Source organism: Leucoraja erinacea, chromosome 36 (assembly GCF_028641065.1).
Source record: "Leucoraja erinacea ecotype New England chromosome 36, Leri_hhj_1, whole genome shotgun sequence".
In the NCBI taxonomy this organism is placed as follows: Eukaryota; Metazoa; Chordata; class Chondrichthyes; order Rajiformes; family Rajidae; genus Leucoraja; species Leucoraja erinaceus.
Window position 1 is genome coordinate 5975112 of NC_073412.1, and position 20259 is coordinate 5995370.

Genomic DNA, 20259 nt, shown 5'->3' on the forward strand with positions numbered 1-20259 from the left:
TATCAGCTCCATGATGCCTGCATTGATTTTCTCCACTTTTTTGTGTAACCTGCCATTATTCTGTGACTGAGCATTAAGATTAAAAACCTACGGCAAAGATCCTTGCATATAAACAAAATTGCACTTGCACAATGACTTTTGCAAGCCTGTCACAGGCATTTCTCTTTAAAAATAAAAAACTTCATTTTTTGTACCATCCATAATGTCATATAACAAAGGTTTTTAAACAGTCCCAGCATGGCTATAAGGTAATTATCCAGCCTTAGCAGCCCGACAGTAATTAGCAGCCAAGTACTATACAGTGAACACTGGTTACATGGGAACAGCCTTCTCGACATTGGGCAATAATTTAGTGATTCAGGCTGATAATGAACATTAAAGAAAGCACAGCCAAGTTTGCAAATGCAGGAATGTTTCTGGTCATTTGAGTTTTATTTTTAGCTCTATTAGTGACCAGAGACTGTTTTGTTTCCTTTATCAAAAGAACCAATTCTTTCCCAGATGTTTTTTCATAAACTGTATACTCGCACATTATCTCCTTTTCCCATTGCCTTTGTCCATTCAATTTTATGATTCACACAGCTCATTGTGTTCACATGATACCCCAATAACCTCTAATTTTACTGTTCAGTGAAACATTTGATTTGAGGAAGAGAATGCTCTAACCCTTGCCCCAACATGTGCAAAGAAATCAACAATTTTAGAAAGAAACAACAGGAATGGCTCGACAAAAACCTAATTCAAACAGGTCAGAGTTAGGCAGATGGAAGAAAAAGAAAAGAGAGATATCAAGTCAAGGATGTTTTATTGTCATATGTCCCAAAAAAGAAATTCTTACTTGCAGCCGCAAAACAGATATGTAAAGATAGCACTCTGTAAACCAGAATGAACAAAAAGGTTTGTGTGAGTGCATGCACTTTAGACTGTTTTACTGTTCATTTTTTTTTTTTTTTTATAAATCATGTTATCTAAATTTTAATAGTTGTTTAAATTATGACATCAGGTGGAAGCTGCATACCAAATCTCGTTGCACATATGTGCAATGACAATAAAATATATTATTGCTATTATTATTATTATGCGGGTGTGTGTACTTAAATAAAATAATAAGTGTAAAGACAAAAATCATGTACCTACAGTTGGGAGCTAATTTGCAGGTTGCAATGTTTAATAGCCTGATGCTTGTATGGGAAGAAGCTGGACATTTTCATGATCCAGTACCTCTTCCCAATGGCAGGAGTGAAATGAATGTGTGGCAAGGGTGGTGCGAGTCTCTGATGATGCGAGCTGCCCTTTTGAGGCTGCGACTCCTGTAGATCCCTTCGATGGTAGGGAGGTCAGTACCCATGATGGACTGGGTAGTGTTCAATACTTTTTGCATTCTTCCTCGTTCCTGGGCGATCGAATTGCCGAGTAACTCTCTGCCACAGAGGGTAGTCGAGGCCACAGTTCATTGGGGAGATTGTGGAGGGAGTTAGATGTGGCCCTGGTGGCTAAGGGGATCAGAGGGTATGGAGAGAAGGCAGGTACGGGATACTGAGTTGGATGAGCAGCCATGATCACATTGAATGGCGGTGCAGGCTCGAAGGGCCGAATGGCCTACTCCTGCACCTGATTTCTATGTTTCTATGTTTAACATATATGGCCCCATTTGTCCTTGTAGAATGGCAAATCCTCAGGTAACTAAGTCCCAGATTTGTGTGAAGTATGCGATGCGCTTGTTCCTGATACTAGTCTGCCTCTACATAGTTTAACAGTAGAACTTTCCCTTGGAATTCCCCACCAAATCATCTGACCATCTACCTCTCCAATTCTGCATGAGACAGAGCGTTCATTCATTTAAATGAGGATTCCTGGACTGAAATTTGGAAATAATAATTATTTGGTGTCAATATATTTTAAAAATTATTTTATGCTTTAATTCTTTTCTAAAGTGAATTATTTTAATTGTATTCCACTCTTTACGGTTAAACAATAATGCAATAAGCCATAATCCATCGGACTGGATAACAACTGTCTTTCATCACATTTCTTAACAGGACAGCCGGTAGTACTGCTGCCTCACATACCCGGGTTTGATCTCAACTACAGGTGCTGTTTGTGTGGAGTTTGCACAGTCTTCCCGTGACTGAGTGGGTTTCCTGCAGGTACTGTTTTTTCTTATACATCCCAAAAATGACACGGGCGTTTGTAGGTTAATTGGGCTCTATAAATTGCCCCTAGTGTTTAGGGAATAGATGCGAAAGTGGGATGACATAGAACGTGCGTGAACAGGGGATCGATGGTCGGCGTGGACTCGGTCCGCTGCATAGTCCGTTTCCATTCTGTAACTTTCAATCAAATATCAGAGACACTTCTAATATATTACAAAGCCATAATGAGGCAAAGTACCACATCTTTGTCCCCAATCAAAAAATATCAATGGTTTTCAAGTGCATGACACTACCACAAATGCTGTGCTGTATCTCACCTAACACCGTCTAGGTTCCTGAGGACTAACTCAAAATTTTTCGCGTCCGACTCATGCAGGTGTAGGCAAGCAGTAACTATGGGTGGTGGGCCAGATCTCATCAATTAAACTAAAATGACATGACATCTATCACAAAAGCGAACTCGAAAAAAATAACAAGTTATCACTATAGCCAGGGGGACAAAATAGAAGCCAGTGAGTAAACTCAGAAAATCTTTTGAAAAGTTCTCAAATTTATAAGTCTTGGCAAGAACAACTCCCAAGAATAACAGAGTTCTGAATTTCTAATTTGGGCTGTTGATTACATTCAATTCTGGGACAGATAGTCACAAGTTCAAATCCCGTCCAAGACTCGAGCACTAAAATCTACGCTGATGTTCCCAGTGCATTAATAAGGAAATTAGACCCGATAAGCTGTCATCTTTAAGTCAAGACGTTAAATGAGGGGCCCACATTCTCACTGGGTTAGAGGAAAAGCATCACATATTTCCAAAAAGAGCAGAGGAATTCTTCTTGGTGTTCAAGTTAATCGTGCGTGTGTGCGTGCGTACGTGTGTGTAAAATTTCGAAGTACAAAATTGGTTGGAAAACACTTTGGAATGTTCTGAAAGGGGTGCAGAAAGCATTAAAGAAATGTTTTATTTCCTTTTAAGCCTGGATAGGGAACATTTAAAGGCAAGCAGAGCAACAAACACATGCTGTTCTTTTCCATGTTCTACTCAAGCATTTGTTGTAGATGATTCATGATAAAGTATAGATTCAAGGAACTGCAGATGCTGGTTACCAAAGAAAGACACAAAATGCTGGAATTACTCAGCGGGTCAGGCAACATTCCTGGAGAACACAAGTTGGTGATGTTTTGGGTCGGGACCCTTCTTCATACCCGAAAGAGCGGAAGAAGGGGCCCGACCCAAAACATCACCTATCCATGTATTCCAAGGGTGCTACCTGACCCACTGAGTTACGCAAGCACTCTGTGTCCTTTAACAAACACATGTTGTTCTTTTCTATGGTCCACTCAAGTATTTCTTGCAAATAGCTTGTAACAAATAGTTTTAATGCATATTGGGGTGTGTCATGATCAAGTATAGTATACCCATGACCATTCCAGGAGTGAATTCCAGAAAAGAACTGCAGATACAGGTTTAAATCGAAGATAGACACAAAATGCTGGATTAACACAGCGGGACAGGCGGCATCTCTGGAGAGAAAGAACGAGACCCTTCTCAGACTGATCCATTCCAAGAGTGATCAGTTTAGTTTAGAGAAACAGCGTGGAAACAGACTCTGGTCCAAGTCCACGCCGACCATCGATCACCCATACACTCGTTCTCTGTTACCCCACGCAAAACCGACACACCAGGGGCAATTTACAGAAACTAATTAACCTACAAACACACGTTTGTGGAATGTGAATGGAAACCGGAACACTCAGAGGAAATCTACGCGATCACAGGGAGAATGTACAATCTCCGCAGTCAGGATCAAACCTGGGTCTTTGGTGCTTTGAGGCAGCAGCTCTATCGCTATGTCAATGTGCCGCCCCGAAAATAATAGTGCCAAACGAGACATAGATTTTGAACTTCTGTCGTGCTGCAAGTCAGTAATCAAACAGAAGTGTTGACAGAGAGAAAAAACAAGTAACTACCAGCCTGCTTGTCTGACATGGGTGGTTACAAAAATGTTGGAAATAAAAATAACGGATGTGATATTAAGTCATTTGGAATATAATAATAAGTGAGTAGAGTTGGTATGAACTTGTGGAAAGGAAAAAAAATGGTTGACTTATCTAATTGAGCAGATGAGAGCGGAGGGGGGGGGGGATTTTCTTTCTTAAATGGTGAGAATGGTGTATTTGGATTGCATAACTGCGGACTGAATAATCGGGTTCGACGTTACCTATACATTTTCTCCAAAGATGCTGCCTGACCCGCCGTGTTACTCCAGCTTTTTGTGTCTATGGGATGTTGGCCTGGGAGAGGACACTGACATTGGTGTTGGAGTTTTTTTTTTGCAGTATTTTCCCAGTGTCTTGATATGCCAGTGGCCTACCCAATAATTCACAATCTGCATCAATAATTTAGCCAAGACGACAAAAGTAATATTCCGTGATTTACTGTTGGCATGAAGTGCAATGGCAATGAGAATTGTAAAGTGGATGTAAAGATATCAAGGGGTTAGAGACAAGCTAGTTAAGTGAGCAAGCTCACGATAGACAAGATATTAAACCAAGATCCTTTTGAGTCTCCCAGGCAGAAACAAAAGCTCCAGACCATGCAAAAAAAAGTACAGTGACTTGGCCGATATTTATGCCTCAAGCAATATCACAGTATGCTGATTATCAGACTGCGGCTTTACTAACATTCCCACTCCAATCTGACTGTTCAATTCTCTGCATGCAACAGTTCATATGTTTCTAAAGTAGTTCACTGGCTGCAAAGTCCTTTGGGATAACCCAAAGTTACAGCACACAGAAATTCATTTGATATATTAACCTAAATTTGCACCAAACAATGTTGGCCTTTGAATATAGAGAATGTTTTTAATTCAACTTCAGCTCTGTAAATATCAAAAGTTATTTATTTTCCATAATATGACACAAAGCCCCGACAACCTGCTGAGCCCAACGCAATCAAGGATTGACACACCTTTCAGTCAAGTCCTAGCCTTTTAACCCTTGATGCATCCTCCTTGCCTCCCAACCATTGAGGGTGCACTAGAATATCTAGGTTAAAATCTTAAATACAATACAATCAGTTTTATAAGTCACTTGCACATAAAGTACAGTGGAGATCAGCACCACATTTATTCACACAAGATATTTAGTGACTTTCTCTTGGATTACCTGGACTGACTGAATTTGAAAGTGAAATGAATTTGATAAAAATTTGAAATGAATTTGAAAAATATGTCATAATAATGATAATCTTTAACAATTACTTCAAATTAATTGCAATTTCCGAAATATTTTTCTTCCGGGCCACCGATCTTCATAAAGCTACAAATGTCCATATCAGAAACTACTAGAATACATTCAAAATAAATAAGCTAAAGAAAGAACCAAAGCGGGTGGCCAAATCTTTCTTGTTGCCCCAAAACAGCTGCTGCAGCTATAGAAAAATGAGTTGCTCCTCTCTGTTCTTCAGCAGTGCTGAAAGTTAACTTGCATATGCCATCAATGTTTCAGTGATCTCAAATGAAATTCAACCATGATAGATTACAATCAAATTCAGCCAGTCCAGGTAATCCAAGAGAAAGTCACTAAATATCATGTGTGAATAAATGTGGTACTGATCTCCACTGTACTCATTGGGCAACTCGTGTTCATTATTTGGAAACATGATCTAACTCAAGCTGCTGTTCATTCAACAAAACATCAGACAATGAGCTGGCATTCGGCCAAAAATCCGGAATCGTTTCTTAAACATGCAAGGTTTAATAGTATCAATGTTTAACAACTGTAGTTACTCAATATGCTGATTAATCTGCAAATTCATTGGACCTGTCGTAGCAGTTTTGGACAATTTCCAAATGCTTCATTTCTACAATCTAGGGATACCAGAATGTTTTTTTATTCTGCAAGATTTTTGATAGCAGACACTGCATTCTGAGAGTGAAAAAGGCTCCAATGGAGAAAAATCATATTCATTCTTGAAGCTTCCCACCAATATTGTACATCCAGTAACAACTTAAGAATATCATCCCCTGTGGAATTCATTTTCAACAGTGTGGGACAACAGTGCAGCAATTAGTATTGCTGCCTCACAGCTCTTCAGACTCAGGTTCGAACCTGACCTTGGCTACTATGTGCAAAGCTTGCATGATTTCTCCACGGCCACAAGGGTTTCTGCAAGGCAGTCAAGTTTCTTCACACATGTCAAACGACTTGCTAGTAGCTTAACTGGCAACCACCAATTATTAAGAGTTGGCAAGTGGCAAAAATAAAGGGAATGTGAGATCGTGTTACAATGTTATGGGGAAATAAGGACAATGAGACTGGTGGGATTTGTTTATTGGGAGCAGTTGTGGTGCCAAATGCTAATTGACAAAATGAAGAAACAAGGAACTGCAGATGTTAGAATCTTGAGTAAAACACAAAGTGCTATAGGTCTGGAGCAAAGATCCTATTATAGGACCTTTGGTCTGGAGTACGTGAATAGGTGACGTTTTGTGCCAAGACCCTTCTTCAGACTAGTCATAGTGAGAGGGAGAAAGCTGGAAAAGTGGAGGTGGGACAAAGCCTGGCAGTGATCGGAGCAAAAGAATCTCCTTTTGTGTTGTAACAGTTAAATAAATAATATAAAACAACCAGATTAGATGGTGGCAAGGTCAGCTTTTTATCTGGCAATGATGAAAACCTGCATCTGTAAAGATTTAAGCTGCATCAATTGCTGCTCCTGCTCTATGGACACTCTTGTCTGTAAATATTCAAGTTTACAACACAAAGCCATGTGCTCATTGGCTCAAGAACGTCAATAAATAGATTTACTTTGACAACTTCCACTTCTTAGCATTCGGTCCATAGATTGTGGCGCAAAGTCCTCAATGAGGAACCTTCCCCGTTTGCAACTGCCTCCTGCTCTTTCAGGCAATGAGTTCCAGAAGTGAATGCAAACACTTCACCTCAATCTCTCTCCAATTGTTCTACCAGTTTTGCTATCGGTATGTCCAACAGTTATGATTCTGGATGAAAATTCATTCCCAGTAGCCTCGCGATATTAAGCATTTTTATGACTTTCCACAACCTCCTTTGTTCAATGAATTGTCCCAGCCAACCTCTCCTCTTGCAACATCTTCAAAGAATCTCAGATAAATATTTGTGTCGGGACGTACATGAAAAGAAAGAGATAAATGGAAGAAAGCAGGGGCACATTAAACCTACATCCCCAATAATCACTTAAAGAACTGAAGGTGTGGACTTGCACTCACCCATTTTACCATAACATTAAGAACACATCTGTGTTGTCCTTATAAACTCAGCAAATTTAAATTTCTGAAGGTTATGCCCTTGTATAAGACCAGTACATGCTCTTTTGCCCTCATTAAGGAGGAAAGTCAACCTTCTTTACGTTCGTACAATCTATTCTAGCCTATTTTATTTTATTACAACATATGCATAAATAACCTACAAGCTAAATAGGACACATGAGTCAAGCTCTCAGCAGGTGCAAAAAACAGATGAAATATCCGACATTTCGCTCAAGGCCAATGAAATGAGTGGCCTTACGGAAATGTAGTGGATATTGTAACATACAATAATGCAGGCAGCCAAGAAAGAGAAAAAGCCAAGTGAGTATACCTGGAGTATTGCGTACAGTTTTGGTCTCCAAATCTGAGGAAGGACATTATTGCCATAGAGGGAGTGCAGAGACGGTTCACCAGACTGATTCCTGGGATGTCAGGACTGTCTTATGAAGAAAGACTGGATAGACTTGGTTTATACTCTCTAGAATTTAGAAGATTGAGAGGGGATCTCTATAGAAACGTACAAAATTCTTAAGGGGTTGGACAGGCTAGATGCAGGAAGATTGTTCCCGATGTTAGGGAAGTCCAGGACAAGGGGTCACAGCTTAAGGATAAAGGGGAAATCCTTTAAAACCGAGATGAGAAGAACTTTTTTCACACAGAGAGTGGTGAATCTCTGGAATTCTCTGCCACAGAGGGTAGTTGAGGCCAGTTCATTGGCTATATTTAAGAGGGAGTTAGATGTGGCCCTTGTGGCTAAGGGGATCAGGGGGTATGGAGAGAAGGCAGGTACGGGATACTGAGTTGGATGATCAGCCATGATCATATTGAATGGCGGTGCAGGCTCGAAGGGCCGAATGGCCTACTCCTGCACCTAATTTCTATGTTTCTATGAAGGCCAGAACCCACTGCAATTCTGATCAGCCATTCTGATGCTTTCCAGCAATGTAATCTGCAGGCTCAGGAATTCTCTGACTTGTTCCTGAAACAAGGAGGCAGAGACAAGGACTGCTATCATTGTTCTGAAGGTTGCAAACATTACAATAACTTAATTGACACAAATGTAAGCCATTGTTTACAAAGATGTACAATGACAGCCAGTTTCGGCGAATATGTACAGCTCGATTCACAATTTTCTACCATCATTATTTGCTCATTTGGATTCCAGCAGTATAGCCATTGGCACCAAGTGCAGATCGCATCATTAAACTAACACATCACGTGCTGATCGGATGCATTTATAGTGTGTCAAAATAGTTTTAACATAACTCTATCAATGTGACTCTAACGGTGGAAATAGCCACAACTGCCAAAAAGATTGAAAATTATTCAGCCAGAGTGTGATGTTCTCAACAGATTGACATCAGAGCATGATTCACTAATCCAGGGTAAAAAAAATGACTGAATTTGGTCTTCATGGCTCAAACAACACTTTCATCCAAAGAGCCATCAAATAGTCTAGGCATTCAGTGATAGTTCAAAGGGAAACTCCAAATAAAACTAACACCTCATTAAAAATGAAGACATAACTGAAAATATTACTTTTAAAACATTTTATTTTTGCAGTGGTGAAATAAATGGCAAAAAAATAACCCGCAACTTTCAAGTAAATAGCTTTTGCATATTCTAGGAAACCTTACGGATGTCTTTGCTGATATTGAGCAATCATTCTACATTTCCTTGATCATAATCTGCTTTGATCTGTCATTATCACACCTTACCCTTCCATATCTCTAGTTCCTCTCTCCCCCCGACTCATTCTGAAGGGTCGACCCAAAAAGTCAGCCATTCCTTCTCTCCAAAGATGCTGCCTGTCCCACTGAGTTACTCCAGCATTTTGTGTCAATCCTCAATGTAAACCATCATCTGCAGTGCCTTCCTACACATCGAATCCTGATCTCTAACAACAATCTATTTCTTCTTGAAATACTAGGTTTATAGTCTCTTCACCTCTGCCAGAAATCCATTCCATTGAATACCATTTAGTTTTTATTAAAATTCAAAATCCCTGGACATTTCCAAATTATTTTGTCATTTTGTAAATATTGTCATAGAGCATAGAATCATACCCTTTGGCCTAACTTGTCCATACCAACCAAGTTGCCCCATTCTCGGTTATCCCACCTGACAAAATGGAATTCACTTTGAACACCTCAATTATATGCTCACAATAAGTGCCATCGTTTATGACATGATATCAAAAGTGTTCTAATGTGCAGAAGATATACAAGGCAAACTTTCAACACACGGCAGACACCCTTGTTTGAGCTTATATCACTTTTATCACAGTACAGTCTGTAATGAGCTTTGTAGAGGTTAAGAACTCAGAGAGCCCACATAACTTATGCTGATGACAAGAATGCAATAGCGAAAAACAGCTATTGAAAGTGACAATGACGTTGAGGACAGTCAAACGATTACACAACTGTGCTGATAGAGAGACTGAAAAGCTGGTGATTAATTGCGGCAAGTCTGAGATGTGGACTCAAGGGGAAAGAAAATCAGCATTTGCGAATTTTTCTATCACAACAAACCTAATAACAGGGAAAGTGAAAGACCACAGCAAATCCAGTCTCAGACCAATATATTGGAAATCGTAGGAGCAACAACAGTTCAGGAACTTTCAAATTAATACGTCGGGGTTTTTTTTAGGGCAACTATGACAGTGAAAATGTTCGCAATAAGGCTATACACAAAGGCAAGATGATGGTAGATAGAGAACCAAATACTTGTGCGTTGTCAGCAAAATCAGCAAAGCTGCATAATCGTTTGACCACAGCATCAAAGGACTACGAAAACTCGGTCCGTAACGCAACAAAAGTCTGAAAAGACAATTAGTGACTGTCGAGTTTTCCTAACAAGATTCGTATGGAATTGGCATTTCAGTACCTTCCTTCTTTGATCATACATGGCAAAACCAGCTAACGAACACATTGCAAAACTTGCTAATAAAGACAGAGACTGCAGATAATGGAATAAGGCTATACACAAAGGCACGATGATTACCTAGTTGGCAGACATAGCACCAAATACTTGTAAGTTGTCAGCAAATTGACTTCCAAATTTGGAAAGTGCTAAGTGGAACCACGCAAGGGAGGGATGATGGGCAGGTGGACCTAGGTATGGGAGAGACTAGGAAGGGTAGGACAAAGGAGAATAGACCCAGATGGTTAGATGTGTGGAAAGTGGGAAGGTGGAAACCAGATTGGAGAGGTTGATGATCTAGTAACTAATGTGGGGGGAACGGAAATGGTGAACAGAGGAACAAAGTCAAAAGGAACTGTTAATGCTGGAATCTTGAGCAAAATACAAAGTGATGGAGGAACTCAGCGGGTCAGCAGGGGTCACAGTTTAATAGGCCTTTCTCACGGGGCGACTTGACGCAAGATGAACCAGAGTGAAGTGGTCGTGGTCTAGCACGATATCACACGATATAACGGGGGGGGTAGACAAAGAGTTCCCACGGTACTCGGCATTTCTGTTATTTGTGCGAGTGACTTGTCCGTCTCCCGAGCTTTCCCGTTAAATCTTGAAAGACATTGTAAACTGTCAAGTGTAATTAAATCATCACGTGGCACGAATGATGGGGGGGAGAGAGAGAAATGAGGGGAGATGTATATACACACACAAAGCAGAGTTTTACTGTGTATGTGGGAGACACAGATGGACTGAGCACAGTACCTCGGTCTTACTGTGTGTGGGAGAGGGGGAGAAAGAGACGTATACTCACAGAGGCAGAGTCTCTCAGCCTGTGTGAGAGGGAGGGAGGGAGAGAGAGAGAGGCACACACAAGGTGGATGTGAAATCTCACCTGCCTGTTTCAGTGACAGACACCCGCCGCCAGTAAATGAAGACACCCCCATCTGTCTCCCCCTCGACTCCCCCACCTTTCCCTCCCAACTCCAGTCCCGTCCCGACCCCCTGGGAAACTGAAGGGAGCAACAATTAACTGCTGCCTGCCCGCTGAGTTAAAGAGTTCCCACGGTAGTAAGACGATGTTAGTTGCGCCCAAGTTTAAATTTCCAACGTGTGTTTCAGAGTAAAGAGTCAGTGCAGAATCCTTGATAATCAAAAACTGTCTGAATCAGCAAGTTAGACACAAAATGCTGGAGTAACTCAGCGGGCCAAGCAGCATCTATCTCTCAAAGAAGTACATGTGAAAAATTTCTCACGGACCATAAAAATGCGGGACCTTTCAGTAAAGTCCCTTTTAAAGACTATAGTTATTTTCTTGAATCTCATTAACATAACTCATGAATAAGTTGATGTCCATATGCGGATGAAAATCTTTATTTTTTAAATTCAATCCCACAGAAGACAATTTTTACTCACCTTCTGTCCCCTCTGTCCAGCTTCCGGGTTCACTGTTCGCAGGAGTTCCCACGGTACACGCAAGAGTCAGTACGGATATCGCACTGGCCACTACGTGCATATAATGTTGCAATGTTCAACCACAAGTGTACAAGTCACTCTTGGAGAAATTCAAGCTTGTTTGAATTTTCTCCCGAGTCACCAAGTTACACGAGTACCTGTCGTTAGCGCCACGGTGGTCCACGAATGCCGTACGGTTATCGCAAGAGGTTCCCACGATGTTCAACCCTGGTTAACTCTTGCGTCAAGTCGCCCCGTGAGAAAGGGGTTTAAGGATAAGGGGGAAATCTCTTAGGACCGAGATGAGAAAAACATTTTACACACACACAGAGTGGTGAATCTCTGGAATTCTCTGCCACAGAAGGTGGCTGAGGCCAGTTCATTAGCTATATTTAAGAGGGAGTTAGATGTGGCCCTTGTAGCTAAAGGGATCAGGGGGTATGGAGAGAAGGCAGGTACGGGATACCGAGTTGGATGATCAGCCATGATCATATTGAATGGCGGTGCAGGCTCGAAGGGCTGAATGGCCTACTCCTGCACCTAAGTTCTATGTTTCCATGTTTCTATCTGTGGAGGGAATGGACAGACAACATACAGCGTTGGGACACTTCTTCAGATCCCAAAAATGGCTTGTCCATTCCTTCCACAGATGCTGCCCGACCTGCTGAGTTCCTCCAGCACCGTGTTTTGCTCAAGGTTCCTGAATCTGCAGAATTGAGTCGACAATAACCTTGTTTATCAAGGTATTTATGCATCCAGAATTCTCATGTACAAATATTTTTAAGTATATTAAACATCTGAAAACAAGCTCAAAGTGAGCTTATTTTACGTGCCATGCAAAATAAGCATGCAAAGACATTTTCAACTAATTTATATTTATAGACAAGGTCAATGCAGTTACTGCTAATCAGTCTATATCCACTTTGAAGATTTGACAGTTCATGTGGTGGTGACATTTCTCATTCATTTGATTAATTTTTGCTGCATTTTACATTTATACTATTTAACCTTAAAATATGGAAATACATGATCAAAAATTGTCATTTAAAAGGGGAAGGGAATGACAAATTTGGGAAATGTATGCATGGAATATTATTGCGTGAACTTTGGAGAAACTCTCATGTAACTGGCTCTCACATTCCCCATTGATGCTGGATAGCTGAGTGTACACAATACATCCATATAAACGGCATCCAAAAAGTGTGCAGAAACTTTAGTTAACGCATAAAGTTTTGTTGATCATGGTACATAGAACAGTGATCGAAACATTGGCAGGCCTCTTTGAGCCCATAACATTGAGCGTAGTGTAATAATAGTGAGTCTGGTGGGGAAATCTGCTGCTATTGCACACATTCAGTACATTAAAACAGTTTTTATCCACGAAAAGTTGCTCTACTCAACAGCCAAAAATCTGTAGCCTCCATTTGATCCGGTATTTTGTTGGTTCACATGCCTGATCAATGGTGTTTTATCATTAATGTTTTATTATTATTATTGTGTAGTGTTTTCTGAGTCATTCGTAACTGTCACTGTATGTCATGTTGTTACTTGTGGGCGGAGCACCAAGGCAAATTCCTTGTATGTGAATACTTGGCCAATAAACTTACTTACATTGCTGTTTGTTTAAAACTTTGAAAACGCATGTGGGTTTTCAGGTTAATTGGACTGTAATTCACCCTTAGAGCGTTGGAAATGGATGAGAAAATGGGATAACATAGAATTAGTGTGAACGAATGATTAATGGTCAGCGTGGACTTGGTGGGCTAAAAAGACAATTTCTGTGCTGTATCTCTAAACTAAACACATCAAAATTAAACTCAAGGTCGATTATCAGAAGATCTTAACATTGAGATGGTTGTTGATAACCCATGGAGGGGATATACATCACCAGAAGGTGCCATTATGAAACTGCACATTAAAGTTGTGAAATAATTTGGCAAAACCCAGAAGACGTTAGTGGAACGTATTATCCGTTGTGACGGGGGAAAAACGAATTGATCAATTACAGGGGCTACTGAGGAGAAATTGGCTGTAGGATGCAAGGATGGATGGGAACATTTTATTTAGCTTAATTTCATAACTTTGATGAAAGGAGTCTCTGGAAAAAAAAGATAATGAAGGATTCATACATCAACCTCTCTTTGGACATTACCTCAGAGTAGGTTGCTTGTTTCTGCTTCATAAATTAGTTACTTTAAAATAGGAAGGAAGCATAGTGTCTGTAAATATGTGAACTTGACATTTGATGTGGTTATTACTGTGCAGGAGAGGTCTGAATAAAACTTTGAAAAACCTAGAATCACCTTGTTTGAACCTCATATTTCAAGCATATTAATCTGTATTCAATGCAATGAACAAGAGGTTACAAAACACCAACCACACATACTGAGCAAAGCCTTTGAGTTTTCATGCATCAATGTGAGAAAATATCTTGCATGCAGTGAAATAATTCAAGTAATACATTTCACATGTGCATACACCAGAATTTAGTAACTGAGGACTAACAACGATCAAACAAAACTTTGCACATTGTTTTGCATCAGACTTTACCAGAAACAACAACAAAAAGCTTCAAATTCGCAAACATGTATCATGTCAACATAAACACTGAATTCATAAGATTAACTACAGTATATTTCATTTATTTTTATTATAATCAAAAATGCAGTTAGCCACATCTGGCTAGCATGCAGCTCAACACTAATTTGGTCAATGTCACTATTTTGTGCAGCCATTCGCACGCAATTTGCGGCAAATCCAGACAAATGGGCACTTAAATGTGTTTACTTATAAAGTGGCTTGGCACTGGAATCTATATCGCAAAGGGCAATTCCAGATAGATTAACAGAAAAATCCAACACAATTTACCTTGAGATGCTCGTAACAAGGGAAGAGCAACCCCATTGTTATGGGCTTGCACCAATCTGATGCTCAAAGGCAGGCCACAATGCAAGAGTGAGATCATTCTGTCAAGTGAATCTAAAGTCGCAATGGAAAGATTGTCACTATTCCATTGGACTGTTCTCCTACTTCAATGGCAGGCACTACTGACTCTGATCTTTCTGCAACACCTTTGATCTGATCAAATTGCCAGATGATCTACAACCACCAGGTGTGCACTCTAACTGCCACAGGTAAGGTTTATAACCTTATAGCTCCATAGATGCTGCTGCACCCGCTGAGTTTCTCCAGCATTTTTGTGTACCTTCGATTTTCCAGCATCTGCAGTTCCTTCTTAAACAGGTTTATAACCCTCTTCCATTAAGCCACAGGCACCTGCGAATAAGAACAATAGTTCTTCGCCAAGTGCAGCACCCTCATCGGAACATCTATATTCTGTTCCTTCATGGTTTCAAGTTCAAGTTCAAGTGAGTTTATTGTCATGTGTCCCTGTATAGGACAATGACATTCTTTCTTTGCTTAAGCACACAGAAAAAATAGTAGGCATTTACTACAAAACAGATCAATGTGTCCATATACCATGATATAAATATATACACACATGAATAAATAAACTGGTAAAGTGCAAATAACAGAAAGTGGTTATTAATAATCAGAGTTTTGTCCAAGCCAGGTTTAATAGCCTGATGGCTGTGGGGAAGTAGCTATTCCTGAACCTGGTTGTTGCAGTCTTGGGTCTAAATCCCGAAACTCCTCACCCAACAACACTGTGGAAGCACCTTCACCACACTAACCAGTCCAGGAAATCAACTCACCACCTCCATCTCCATCTTGAGGGCAATTAGGGATGGACTATAAATGCTGGCCTTGTAATGAATGCCACAGACATAGCTATAATAAGACAAGTGATGTATAAAACGTAGAGATGGAATGTCAGAGCAAACAAATACTTTGATCAGCTTTTAAGACAGGAATTATATTTTGGGGAGAAAATGAAATTTGGTGTTTTTGCCCCATTAACCCCCCTCTCTCTGAATGGATGAGAAGGTTTATTTGAAAGAGAAAGTTTAGAGACAGTCAAGGTCATTGCTGTGCAGGATCTCACACTGACCTGCAAGAGAGCCGCCCGCCCTCCAACTATTGGCTGCACTCTGCTCCTTAGAGGGGGGGGTTCCACAAATGAACAAAATGGCGTGGAACCCTGCAGCACCGCTTCACCCTGCAACTGGCTGCAAACTCCCTCCGCACCGGCGGAACTACTTCCAACTGTCAACCGCCACCCTGCGAACATGTCAAAGACATATTTTATTCAGCGGAGAGGTTATATTTTACTGACATGTTGACTATTTTTAAATCTTAGGCGTACACGTTTTGTGAATGTCAGACTCGCGGGCGAAATGTTTGCCGGATTATTTTGTGTCGGCGGTAGAGCTGCCAACAGTGTATTTTAACCGGATCACCCGCCGGCCGTGAAGGCTGCCGGGAGTTGTAGTTTATGTCAACCTTTGGCTCACTTCTAGACGGGTGCGAAAGGTGAAGCAAAACTACACTCCCATGATCCACAGTCAGTATGGCAGAGAGATTGTCCTCCTTGTCTTCTGAATTGCTTTCTAAAGTTTATGTACATGCAATGCATCGAATAATTGCCCCAAAACATGCTTGTTTTGTTTTCATAGTATGTTTCTATCACAAGGGTAATGTAAAGATCAAGGCTAAACTTGCAGATGATGTAAAAGTTGGAGGTAAGGTGAACTGCAAGGAGGATAGTAGTAGTATAGACTCCAGCAGATGCAGACAGGCAGGTAGATGAAGATTAATGCTGAGAAAATGTAAAATGATATATTTTGGTCGGAAGAAGAAAAGACAATATAAGCTGGAGGATATAATTCTACAAGTGGTGCAAGAACAAAGGTCTGTGGTTAGATGTACATCATTTATAGCTAATTCAGGAATAGCTGCTTCCACACAGCCATCAGGCTATTAAACCTGGCTCGGACAAAACTCTGATTATTAATAACCCATTTTCTGTTATTTGCACTTTATCAGTTTATTTATTAATGTGTGTATATATTTATATTATGGTATATGGACACACTGATCTGTTTTGTAGTAAATGCCTACTATGTTCTGTGTGCTGAAGCAAAGCAAGAATTTCATTGTCCTATACAGGAACACGTGACAATAAACTCACTTGAACTTGAACTTGATTTATTGAGGGATGCAAGGCAGTTTTTAAACGTTCTTAAAAAAGGAGTGTGGACTCTGGGCTTTGTAGAAAGGTATTGAGTGCAAGTACCCGACAGACATGAAGAGCCTTAGAAAAATTAATAAGACACAGAGCCCCCCACCGCAACCGGGCGTTGGAGGAACAGACCCAACGGGTCTGCACATGGTCTAGTAAAAATTAATAAGACACAGAGTCCTGGAGAACATGGCTAGGTGGAATTTTGTGAAGGAACCCTTCTTCATACTGGAGGAAGAACTTCTTCAAAGTTGGCATAACTGGAAGAGATTTTGCAGTGGAGCAATCAAAATATAGTCTGAAGAATATAGTCCTGGCCCAAATAGTCACCTATCCATGTTCTCTAGATAAAAGGTAAAGTGCTACCTGAGCAGGTGAGTTACTCACCACTTTATGCCTTTAGATTTTTTGTAAACCAGCATCTGCAGTTCCTTGTCTCTACATGATAAACCTTTATTAAGCACATGTTGAGCCGCAAGTAGAGTATTGTGCCTAGATCTGGATACCACAGTTCAGAAAACGATGTGATAACTTTGGAGAAGGCACAGAAGATTCTGAAGAAGGGATTCAACTTGAAACGTCACTTGTCCATCCCCTCCACAGATGTTGCTGAGCTCCTGCTGAGCTCCTCCAGCACTTTGTCTTTTGCTTACAGAAGAGATTTACCAGACTGATTCCAGGCATCATGGAGTTGATTTATGTGGTTAGAGTGATACAGCCTTGGTTGTTCTTGGAACATAAATGATCTGATATAAGAGCAGATGGAAACAAACTCTACATACTGAATGCAGGGAGGATGTTTTCCATTTTAGAAACCTAGAACACGAGGCCACAATCTCAGATTAGGGGGTAGGCCATTTAATCATAAAATGAGGAGAAATTTCTCAACTCATATCTGTGCCTTGAAAGGGACTTAAGTTCATTCAAAACAGATCAATGGATCTGGATATTAAGGAAAACAGGGGATATAGGGAAAGTGCAGAAGAATGGAGCTGAGAGAAGATGACAGAAGTAACTGGTGATGTTTGGGTTGAGGCCCTTCTTCAGACTGAAGATGAGCCTTGATCTTGATGAATGGTGGATTAGCTTTGAAGGGTCAAATGGTCTATTACTGCTCCTAGTTCTTACTTTCATAAAGTGTTTCCTTTGGCAGAATAATTAAGACCTGGGGACATAAAATAAATAAAAGTGACTGGCAAAAGAGCTAAAAGAGATGTAGTATTTTTAAATATATACTGGAAATTAGGACTTGTAATGCAATGCAAAAGTAGTAATAGATGCAGATTAAACTGTAATATTCAAAATGTTTCTGGATAGTAACTAAAAGAAAGATTTACAGGGCTATGAAGAAAGAGTGGGGATTCCTTTTTTCATACAGTTAGTACATACTTGACTCATCTATATTGTAATACTTCAGTGACTAATAAGAGGGAGAGATTTAAATTGTTATATTAAAGTGTTTCATGGTGGTGACAGACTCTTTTTTAGTTTGACATTACAAACAGTATGGTTTATATTTAGCAAAAAATCAGAACTAAATGGAAGCAGTCACAGGAATTTAAATGTTCCATCACAAGATGGAAAGGGCCATTGACACCTGGTTGAAACACAGCATTTTGTGAGGGATAAATAGGGATTCCATCCTGAGGATATGAAGAATGTTACATTAATGCAGGCACTTTACAGTTTATTTATTAAAGTAAACATTTAAACATCTTCATATTGAGAGAGACGGAACATTTCGAATTCACCTCACTGCACCCCTTTCCCTGACACAGTAATGCTGGACCACTCTGAGATTATTTGATGGATTGTTCATATTGCATTTCTTCATGGTCAATTAACATTGGCTTTTTGATTACAAGGATCAATATAGAAAACAGAAGGACATTGGTTTTGTCCTGTGAATCATCCTGGCTGCTATGCTTGAAATGTGTCGGCTTCACTATGCTGTTTAAACCAGATTGAAACAGAAAGAGAAGATCTGTTTTACACAGTGGATTCAGGGAACCATCTATCGGTATCTTTCTCATATCATATTATTCCAAATGTGTACCAGTTACAATCACACAGTTGCAATTTTCCATGGCTACTCTGATTACATTTACACATCCGTGCAGATGCACCATAGAAAGCATACTGTCAGGCTGCATCATAGCTTGATTTTGGGAATAGTTCTGCCCTAGACGGCAAGAAATTGCAGAGAGCTGCAGATGTAGCTGAGTCCATCACATAGACCAGATTTCCCACCATTGATTCAACCTACACCACACTGCCTCGGAAAAGCAGCCGAAATGACCAAAGATAGACACAAAATGCTCAGCATGGGTGATGTTTCAGATCGAGAAGAAGGGTCAAGAGCCTCGACCCGAAACATGGCCCATTCCTTCTCTCCAGAGATGCTGCCTGTCCCGATGAGTTACTCTTCTTCTTTGCTCTTTCTGTTGTCCTTGGGTTTGAACTTGATTGTATCTATGTACGGTACATGTGATCTGTTTGCTTAGTGTGTGTAAATTGGTTACTTTACTTACTAACCAATGTAGTGCTTTATTATTATAAGCCCCACCTACTACCACACCATTCATATCATCGCAAGCCGTCATGTGCTGCATGGTAGGAGTAACATGCTATTGTGTGTTGTATACGATATGCAATAAATATTGTTATACCAGATTTGTGAGTATGTGTGATTTACTCAACATGGTGTCAGAAGTGGGATCAACCAGGGAGTGTATGTTATGACTGTTATCTTCATGCTCGTGGAGAGTAACCGGAGGAGGTGCTGGTAGCTCTTGGTACTTGATATCAGAATCTTCATGTTTTAACAGGTGCGCAGACTGCCTTGGGAATGAGCGATTCCCACGGGCTCGAGAGCATTTAATGAAATGGTTTCTTTTTTGCAAAAATGGCCTAGTATGTGTGATTTACCCAACAGTATGTAAAACAAAGCTTTTAGCACGTGCCAAAAATCGTTAAACTGACCTTAGTACGTGCCAAAAAGACTCTTACACTCCCCCTCCCACTCCACCTCCTAAACTGACCCGGGCCACTCCACTCGGGAAATTGCAGCCAACCGTGATCAAAACATCGAATTCTCCCAATTTCTGACTTGTCCTATCCCAATTTGGCTAGAAAGTCGCTCGGCCCGAAACGTTGCATCCTTCGACTTAGAAGCATTTCTCCAGCTCTTTGCAAAGACTTGTCTTTGACAAAGTCATTGATGATTCTTTGTATCCTGGAAACTCCCTTCCCAGTAGCATTATTACCAGAACCACAGTGGTGACAGAGCCAGTGACCTTCTCATTCTGAA

At 40.4% G+C, this 20259-nt stretch overlaps 1 protein-coding gene across 3 annotated transcripts in view; it reads right to left on the reverse strand.

Annotated features, from left to right (window-relative positions):
- Positions 1-15933, reverse strand: part of hmg20a (high mobility group 20A) — a 65353-nt gene extending 49420 nt beyond the window's left edge. For 2 of the 3 annotated variants that reach the window (XM_055662548.1, XM_055662549.1), the window contains exon 1: positions 15819-15933. The gene's annotated coding sequence lies outside the window, so the exon portion shown is untranslated. The remainder of the gene's footprint in view (positions 1-15818) is intronic. The other variant, XM_055662551.1, reaches the window with a different exon arrangement.
- Positions 15934-20259: the final 4326 nt, after the last annotated feature.